The sequence below is a fragment of the Diadema antillarum genome, unplaced genomic scaffold (assembly GCF_040938485.1).
Source record: "Diadema antillarum isolate AM-2024a unplaced genomic scaffold, OU_Dant_1.0 scf00000060, whole genome shotgun sequence".
In the NCBI taxonomy this organism is placed as follows: domain Eukaryota; kingdom Metazoa; phylum Echinodermata; class Echinoidea; order Diadematoida; family Diadematidae; genus Diadema; species Diadema antillarum.
This window is the reverse complement of record NW_027270949.1, coordinates 3,994,349-4,004,412: the sequence shown is the minus strand read 5'-3', so window position 1 is coordinate 4,004,412 and position 10,064 is coordinate 3,994,349.

Below are 10,064 nucleotides of genomic sequence, written 5' to 3'. Positions count from 1 at the left end.
AACATTTCATTTGTTCTCCATCAAAATCCCTTTTAATCGCTTTTTATTTTCTTCGAAGAAGAAAATCGCTAACAAATAGATATACATGCATTCCTCTTCATGTATCCTCCTTTCACACTAAACCATAGATGAAAGCTATCAAAACTGTGCAAGTTTTGTCGTGAAATCATCTGTCCGAACCGCTAAAAGAGAGAGAGAACAAATGACCTGCACGCGAAATCAAGCCATCACACGACTTGACGAAACAAGGTCTACACATGAAGCAAGTTGAACGTTTTAACGCAATTCTCCCGGACGCGTTCAGTTAGGTTAGGTTAGATTATGTTCAGAGCTAGTAAGTGCGTCTCTTGCAGGCATGTCATGGAAAACATTCTAGAGTATAGGCAGAATGGTAATCTCGAAATGTGGAAATCTCGAATAAACTCTGTGATTGTCAGAAGGATAGCGAGAGCGGTCCTTAGAGAGCACTAGGTTAAACAAGCAACTCATGTCTATAATTGGAACATACAGTATGTTGATGTAATCATATATATATACATGTATATCGTATATTTCCATTTGACTTTATGGCAATATCATGAACTTATAAGCACTTCAATCTGTAATTACATCTTGCAGCAAAAGATGTCACTTGATGGTGGTTTGACATTGATAAATTTTAGATTTACTCTTCGTTGAATGCATCTGGCATGTCTGGTGCATGGAAAGTATTATCATACTCCCGGCACTAAGCCTGTTATATGAGTAAAAAAAATATACCTTTTCCGTGATCGAAATTAACAGTGATGGTCTAGCATTCAAAGCAAAGTGGTTACGACTTTCTGTCTCCAGAATCAATAAGAAAGCGACCACTCTGACGGAATGGACAACTTCTCAACCTAAATGTCTTCGTACAAGTTATTTGACTCTTCGCTTGTGTTTTAAGACCGCAATCTTCACACTGGTGCGAATGTGAAAGTATTGGTCTAACCATGGACTACGGTCTAACCACTGAGCCCCTAAACTGTAATGATCATTTCTTTCGTGATAACCATAGGCCCTTGTTGCAGTGCATCCTATCTCAACAATTAAAACACTTGAGCGATGAGAACGCAAGCAACTCTCGCTACCACGGCGCATTGAAATCGAAATATAACTATCTCTATAATGATAACATGTACGTATGTATGTATGTGGCATACATCATGTGTGAATATATATATATATATATATATATATATATATATTTATATATATATAATCATATATATATATAATTATATATATATATATATAATTACATATATATATATATTTATATATATATATATATATATATATCTATATATATATATATATATATATATATATCCCTAGTTGGCACCTTAGGGAGACATATTGGGGGGAAGTGTCTTCATTAGGGAGACAACTGGTCATTAAGGAGACAATTTTCGTGTCTCCATTGCGTAAATTGCCATTGAACATGTATTTTAAACTTTGCATATAAAACAAATGGAAATGTCTTCCAAATGACCCATCTAGGAGTATATATATATATATATATATATATATTGAGTATATGAATATAAGAACGACCCAAGTCCATGGAAGACCATTTCGAGTAAACTAAGAAAAACTTCATATCTTTTTTATTTGTCCAATAATATTCTATTTAACTGTGATGGGAAGGCAACATTGTATATACAAATTAGAACATATATTATTATGACAATTAACATTTACATTAATTGTGGAGAGGCCATTTTGTGTGGTGGACTTGGGTCGTTCTTTGATTCATATACATGATATTCTGCTATAGAGATGAGAGAAGGATGAGAGAGGGCGCTAGTATATGAATGTAAGAATGACCCAAGTCCTTCATTCTTACATTAATATAAGATTTAACTCATTCATTTCAGGCACTTCCGGGGGTAATTAGGATTTATCATTTATACACAAGATGAGTCCATGCATAAGCTACAATTTCAAATGTCAAACTGAATTTGGCCAAAAGATTGGACTTGGGTCGTTCTTATATTCAGGTCTTCATATATATATACCTATCATTCATACAACTATAGGGGACTAACTATATATATATATATATATATATATATATATATATATATAAGATTTGCTTCTCCCGAAATGAAAGTAGTATTCGTTAATGAGAAACATACTCTCGAGGAGCTTTTTAAAAACTATAATTACTCGTCATACATGATCCATTGTGATGATGATAAAATGGATAAGGAGGAGGTGGAAGAGGAGGAAAACACAATATCAAATTCATCAGTATGACAACTGCAAACATCGATTTCCAGTTAATTAATACATTTGTGTGTTTATGAACGTGAACGTGAATGTGTGTATGAGCAGTTGATGAGTGTGTGTGTGTTTCTTTGTAACGGGAGCATAAAGGAGTATAGAAGCCTGCAGGTATCTCCCTGTCAACGGTAAATTTTGCCTATCCTGAAAATAAAAAAACGCGAATATGACACTGTAGGGATGCGGATAAAGGAAGGGGGGGGGGGGAGCGGGGAGATGGTGGAGGATGGGGAAGGCACCCAATAATTTTTAGGACGGTGTGACCTACCATCTCACACACCCACATACAAACTGCGTTGCCATGCAATGAAACATAGCTAAAAATCATATTGCTATTGAAACTCGATAAAGATAGATATAACAAAATACATATAAATAGATCCAACGAATTCCTCCGGTCCCAATGAATTTATTTCCTTTGTTTTGTATTGTATATTGACTACTGATATAACAAAATATCTGATATACAGAACAAAATGTCTTGGTCCCAAGGATCTCGTCATACATGTACTTAGATTCTACTGTAGTACTGAAGCATGCAAGTCTTTTTGATAGTAAGGTGCATTCCAAGATCTTCTGAACAGTCACAGTAATTTAGGAGTGAGGGCGCTAAGGCATTATGGATGAGACTACCGACTCACAATCGGAGGTCGAGAGGTCGATACCAGCCCATCTGCCAGTGCTTACGTCCTTGGATAAGATGTTTTTACCGAACTACTAGTATATCCCTCTCGAACCAGGTCTATGAATGGGCGCCTGACAACGCTGGGGTAATAATAATAACAGGGCCCTTTTGTAGAGCAGCGGCAACACTGGAGGGCTACCCTGGATAAAAACAACAACACAACAACCTTATTTGTATATTATTCTTATTGTTATTATTGCTATTATTATCATTATTATTATTATTATTATTATTATTATTATTATCATTAAAGTTATTATTATCATTATTATAACTACTATGCCTACTGCTATACTACTACTACTACTACTACTTTTAATATCATTACAATTATTAACTGACAGAGATAATGATGCCATCCACACAAATTTGGTTCTGAAACTTCTCATTTGCCGGCAAATCCAAGTAATCTGAGGAAGAAAAGCAGAAAAACTTCTTAAAAGATTACTGCACATTATGCATTTGGCCACGTGAATAATGATCATAGGATATTGATAATTGAGTATATGAATATAAGAACGACCCAAGTCCATGGAAGATCATTTCGAGTAAACTACAAAAAAACTTCATATCTTTTTTATTTATTTTGTCCAATAATATTCTATTTAAATGTGATGGGAAGGCAACATTGTATATACAAATTAGAACATATATTATTATGACAATTAACATTTACATTAATTGTGGAGAGGCCATTTTGTGTGGTGGACTTGGGTCGTTCTTTGATTCATATAGGCCTACATGATATTCTGCTATAGAGATGGGAGAAGGATGAGAGAGGGCGCTATTATATGAATGTAAGAATGACCCAAGTCCTTCATTCTTACATTAATATAAGATTTAACTCATTCATTTCGGGCACTTCCGGGGGTAATTAGGATTTATCATTTACACACAAGATGAGTCCATGCATAAGCTACAATTTCTCATGTCAAACTGAATTTGGCCAAAAATTGGACTTGGGTCGTTCTTATATTCATATACTCAATTGTGTAGCGGTATATCAATCATGGGCAAATTCGATGTATGTCAGTGATACCATATTCAAATTGCAAGAGAAAGCTATTCGTATGATAATGTGCAAATGCTGGTTATTATGATCACAGAGATCCCCTCTATGTCTGTTTTTAAGACTTTACAAATAAAAGATGTGTATATTTTTTAATACGTAACACCAACTCCATAATATTATATTCATTAAAAAGAAACAGTTGAGAACATGATCACACAGTACCAGCACGACCAGTGATGTTCTGTGCAGAAACCCTTCCCTATATGCATTCTTTATCCCTGGCTTTTATACATGCTTGTTCTTAAAACTCTGCACAAGCGGGACGCGCCTGCCTACGCCTATTCTGCACTCCTCCCATACTTATACGTCTTTGTCTTTGTCTCTGCTGTCTGTTATTCTTGTTATGTCGGACATGTTATACTCTTGTATACTCCCTGGTAGGGAGCTGAACTATGTATACTTCTTAGTTGTTTTAATTTTTCTTCTATTCTTAATTCAATGTAATCTTGTTGACAATAGCAACACTGAATCACTGTCTATTTGTGAGTGAATATGTGAATACATTACTGTAATCTATAATCATGTACACGTGTATGTTTATTGTGAGTTTGATCTGGTAAGCCTGGTATCGGAAGGTTTCTATCACCCTCTCTTCCTTGTTCTTTCTGTCTCTTCTATTATTCCCCTTATCCACGAGCATCATGTTGGACGCCCTTCTCCTATTGTATCAACGTATATTGCATCATCGCTTGCCAAAGAGTCAAGCTTATTGCTTATTATTGGTGACTGTTCTGTAATGGTTATTCATAAGACAATGTACTCTAATTACGTCACAGATGAATGTGTAATCAAAGTTTTTGGAATTGTAGAAACCAACTATAATGAGTATCGTATTCGTATATTGTTATGTTTGATTATGTCGATAAAAAAATGTTACTGATGCAATACGAAGAATAAATAAATCAAATCAAATCAAAAATCAAATCAAACATTACGGCAGTAAAACAGTTTGCTAATGAGTGTGAGTATACATTGTATATGTATTATATAATAATCAGGGCTCCACGCTAACTTTTTTTTTTGTTTGGTGGCCCAATAGGACCACCAAAATCCTCAATTTCAAATTTTTGGTGGCTCGAGAGAAAAATTTGGTGGCCCGAAAAAAAAAAAACAATAAAAGACATTAAAAGTACTGTTTTTTTTTTAATCGGAAGTTGGACAACATTAAAAACCTCAACAAACTCCCAACACTCAATTCCAGGCACTCATTCAGTCCTTTTTATCCATCCTTTGAACAAATTTAACTGCTAATTTTCGGCGCTAAAAGTTACGAATTTATTGACATACTTTTCAAAAAAAAAAAAATTGTGACCCGAGGCGGGCCACCGGGCCACCGTTAGTGTCGAGCCTACCATAGTGTGTGTTCATATAAATCTGTCTTATTAGGTGCGTGCGTCTATCCATTTGATTTTCATTGGGTAATATTTTCACTTTTTGAGTGGTCAATTTTCACATACTCCTTCTCCTCCTGAAAATGTTACGAGATTGGCAGGTTATATCTCTGGGATGATAATTTAATATTCACAAACAGACATCATGCCACACTTGATGGCCGCCGTATAGGGACTTCATAGAACCCAAACTTTCACGGGTACTATGCTGCCCATATTATAGGCGGATTACGTGAAAACAGAATATTAGTAGAAGCATCAGTGAAATTTTGAGGAAAATCTACCAAAACTAATCCTTTTTAAACTTCTGCCACCCTTGGATGAAAAGAATTCAGCAGTTCAAGATGTCACTGCATGATGGTAACATAACAATGAAAAGTAGATGTAAAGAGAATTCTGCAAAATTTCATGTTAATAAAAAGAGTACACATTCCTGCGAGTTGTTCTATACTAACGAGTTAAGGGTAATAAAATCCTTTTGAAGGAGGTGAGTCATCGCTCGTTCGTTTTGATAGGACAATAAAGAGGCGGTGAATTGCATTTCCTCGATTTCGTTGTCCTGCAGCGACCTCTAGATCTGTTGTGGTCTTCTCATCCAGTGATGACACCACTGAAACCCCCCCCCCCCAAAAAAAAAAAAAAAAAAAAAAAAATTAAATAAAAACCCAAACAAAACAAAAGACCCAATAACTTTCGAACAGATTGACCGATCGATTCTCCTCAAACCTCACTAAAATCAATTTAATCAGATCCATTAATCCAGATTAAAATCCTGACGTCACTGTCCCGCAGTGTCTTCACAATAATATGTAAAACTAGAGAGGGGCCGTCAAAGGCGGCAGACCCACGCCTTGTACAAAGTCGGGGTAAACATACTGTGCATTCGGTCATCTACCAGAATTCGGTCACTTAATTGCCAGTGTCCTTTATCACCAGCCAGTGCGTTCTACCAAAGATCGTACACTGAAGTGTACGATCTTTGGTTCTACAGTCACATCACACGCAAATCACATCATTTCACATACGGTAACACTCATTCACCACAGGAAAGTTCTTTAGTCTCCTCCAAAAATCCATCGAAAATCCCAAATTCCACCGTCAAAAGTGCAGATTCGGAACTTTTCCAAGCGCGCGCGAATTAAGTCCAGTTTTAAGAGTATTGTCTACGCGACGGGTCGCCGAAAAAGCGCTAAAAATCGAGAAATACGCCGTTTTCTCGCGGGATATTTTGCTTATAGCAAGCCGAGAGTGTGTTGATATCAAAGGTCGTATGAGTGTACGATCTTTGATGGTATCCACAAAAGCGCAAAAGAAAAACAAAATTTACGTACCCCCTAGGCAATTACCCCTATGATTAGTGTCTACGGGAATTATTCAATGCAAGGGTTAAGTGCAAGTGTCTACTGCACCAGTATTCGGTCACCAACGAGCGCCGCAACGTCCCCGATGCTATTTTGCACCAACAGGGTAGAGCGCGATGCATTTTCAGCGGCCTTGCACACGCATTGACATTGAGCGAGCATATCGTGCAGTGTGACTGCGACCGAGCAAATGCTCCTCCAACGAAAAAAAACAATCAATTTTAATTTGAAAAATCATCAAAATACGGGCCAGTTTGTGACTACGGAGAACGAACTTTCATAAATCCAGAAGGACATAGTCCTTCAAATAGGCCTAAACGTAAATTTCGGAATTCTTACGAACATGAGCAGCGAAGTCCGATCGTTTGGGAGTTTATGTTTTCGTATGGTAGCGGAAAATCGCAAAGTGAGAAACGGGAAATTTTCGGAGTGGTCACTATACCATGGGGTCAAAACGTAAAGGTCGCACAGAATTTGCAAGGGTCAACCGATTATCACCAAAATCTAATCGATTCTTTCCTGTCATTATCCAGACATCCCCTGAACATTTCGTGCAAATCCGTTTACCCGTTCTCTTGTTATCTTGTACACAAACAAACAAACAAACAAACAAACAAACACACAAACAAACTAGAGAGGGGCCGTCAAAGGCGGCAGACCCACGCCTAAGTACAAAGTCGGGGTAAACATAATGTGCATTCGGTCATCTACCAGAATTCGGCCACTTAATTGCCAGTGTGCTTTATCACCAGCCAGTGAGTTCTACAAAAGATCGTACACTGAAGTGTACGATCTTTGGTTCTACAGTCACATCACACGCAAATCACATCATTACACATACGGTATTAACACTCATTCACGTACAGGAAAGTCCTTAAGTCTCCTCCAAAAATCCATCGAAAATCCCAAATTCCACCGTCAAAAGTGCAGAATCGGAACTTTTCCAAGCGCGCGCGAATTAAGTCCAGTTTTAAGAGTATTGTCTACACGACGGGTCGCGGAAAAAGCGCTAAAAATCGAGAAATACGCCGTTTTCTTACGGGATATTTTGATTATAGCAAGCCGAGAGTGTGATGATATCAAAGGTCGTATGAGTGTACGATCTTTGATGGTATCCACAAAAGCAAAAAAGAAAAACAAAATTTACGTACCCCCTAGGCAATTACCCCTATGATTAGTGTCTACGGGAATTATTCAATGCAAGGGTTGAATGCAAATGTCTACTGCACCAGTATTCGGCCACCAACGAGCGCCGCAACGTCCCCGGTGCAATTTTGCACCAACAGTGTAGAGCGCGATGCATTTTCAGCGGCCTTGCACACGCATTGACATTGAGCACGCATATCGTGCAGTGTGACTGCGACCGAGCAAAATGCTCCTCTAACGAAAAAAACAATCAATGTTAATTTGAAAAATCATCAAATATCAAAGGTCGTATGAGTGTACGATCTTTGATGGTATCCACAAAAGCAAAAAAGAAAAACAAAATTTACGTACCCCCTAGGCAATTACCCCTATGAAATAGTGTCTACGGGAATTATTCAATGCAAGGGTTGAATGCAAATGTCTACTGCACCAGTATTCGGCCACCAACGAGCGCCGCAACGTCCCCGGTGCAATTTTGCACCAACAGTGTAGAGCGCGATGCATTTTCAGCGGCCTTGCACACGCATTGACATTGAGCACGCATATCGTGCAGTGTGACTGCGACCGAGCAAAATGCTCCTCCAACGAAAAAAACAATCAATGTTAATTTGAAAAATCATCAAATATCAAAGGTCGTATGAGTGTACGATCTTTGATGGTATCCACAAAAGCAAAAAAGAAAAACAAAATTTACGTACCCCCTAGGCAATTACCCCTATGATTAGTGTCTACGGGAATTATTCAATGCAAGGGTTGAATGCAAATGTCTACTGCACCAGTATTCGGCTACCAACGAGCGCCGCAACGTCCCCGGTGCAATTTTGCACCAACAGTGTAGAGCGCGATGCATTTTCAGCGGCCTTGCACACGCATTGACATTGAGCACGCATATCGTGCAGTGTGACTGCGACCGAGCAAAATGCTCCTCTAACGAAAAAAACAATCAATGTTAATTTGAAAAATCATCAAAATACGGGCCAGTTTGTGATGACGGAGAACGAACTTTCATAAATCTAGAAGGACATAGTCCCTCAAATAGGCCTAAACGTAAATTTCGGAATTCTTACGAACATTTGAGCAGCGAAGTCGGATCGTTGGGGAGTTTATGTGTTCGTATGGTAGCGGAAAATCGCAAAGTGAGAAACGGGAAATTTTCGGAATGGTCACTATACCATGGGGTCAAAACTTCAAGGTCACACAGAATTTGCAAGGGTCAACCGATTATCACCAAAATCTAATCGATTCTTTCCTGTCATTATCCAAACATTCCCTGAACATTTCGTGCAAATCCGTTTACCCGTTCTCTTGTTATCTTGTACACAAACAAACAAACAAACAAACAAACAAACAAACATACAAACAAACAAACAAACAAACAAACAAACAAACAAAAAAAAAACAAAAAAACAAACAAACAAACAAACAAACAAACAAACATACGGAACCCTTTACATAACCCCCTGCCGATTTTCATCGGCGTGGGTAACAAACAAACAATCAAACAAACAAACAAACAAACAAACATACGGAACCGTTTACATAACCCCCTGCCGATTTTCATCGGCGTGGGTAAAAATAGAAGACTATGTGAAAATGAAACGATTCAACAGTGTGAAGACTGTTTCACACTGTAGTGTGCAGCTTCCGCAGAGTGTTTACATTGTAATGTTCTGCTTCACCAGAGAGGTGAACCTCCCTGGCTTCACACTGTAATTATTCACAATGTTAAAACATTTAACAGTTTCAGGAGATTTCACCCTGTTTTCATATTGTGTTGACACTGTGTTTCACATTGTTTTCACATTGTTGGACCATGTGTTCTGTCCAGCAGGGAATCCTCAATTATGAATCCTCATCATGAGCCCTTCTAAATGACAAAGTATTGAGACAATTCGAGTTTTCACAGTATGCACCTCCCATTGTGGCTGTCCCTATTTCGTATCAATCATTATAATTCCATTACAATTAAGTTCATCCATGCAGGCTCAGATTGTCAAGAGAGTGTCTTAGTGTTCTATACACGAAACCGCCTGCCGATACATGCGGCAAGGTTTCATTCTTCTCATGAGCCCTTCTAAATGACAAAGTATTGAGACAATTCG